The following is a 548-nucleotide window of genomic DNA, read 5'->3' as shown; positions in this document are numbered from 1 at the left end:
GGGGGGGGGTAGGCGCCCAGACTGTCCTCTCACTCTGCTCTGCGCTCGGAGGAAAAAAATACGTCTAATTAAAGTGGTGATTCATTGCGCAGGACCCGGACCCCACTCCACCGGACGCCTTGCTCGCAAATAATTATCCCGCTAATAAGGCCGATCGACCAATCAGACTCGATTAATTAGCGCAATTATCGGTGTCGGTTTACATTCGCAAAAAAAGAGGGGTTTGTTTGTACACACCATAGTGAGCTAAAAAAAGGAGTCACGGTAGTCAGTCAGTCGCATTTATTTCACCCATATGCAACTTGGATATGTATTTTATGTTTTCACAAACTCATGACCGTCGTGTCCGCTTCACTGTGTTTCAGGCCGCAAGCTGAAGGAGCCCGAGCTGTGCAACGCCAAGTCCCACTTCAACTGCACGACGGGCGAGTGCATCGCGCACTCACACGTGTGCGACCTGATGAAGGACTGCCCTCTCGGCGAGGACGAGGCCGCCGAGGCACACTGCTGTGAGTAACGCGTCAGCTGATCAGTCAGTCAGCTGATCA

At 52.2% G+C, this 548-nt stretch overlaps 1 protein-coding gene across 4 annotated transcripts in view; it reads left to right on the top strand.

The window, feature by feature from the left end:
- The window catches only part of LOC113204654 (ALK tyrosine kinase receptor), an 11,656-nt gene that overhangs the window by 2,856 nt on the left and 8,252 nt on the right, over positions 1–548 (top strand). The window lies entirely within an intron of this gene.

The sequence above is a fragment of the Frankliniella occidentalis genome, unplaced genomic scaffold, assembly GCF_000697945.3.
Source record: "Frankliniella occidentalis isolate FOCC.00 unplaced genomic scaffold, Focc_3.1 Scaffold3, whole genome shotgun sequence".
Taxonomy (NCBI): Eukaryota; Metazoa; Arthropoda; class Insecta; order Thysanoptera; family Thripidae; genus Frankliniella; species Frankliniella occidentalis.
Note: the sequence above shows the minus strand (reverse complement) of the source record. Positions and strands in the feature narration are given on the sequence as shown.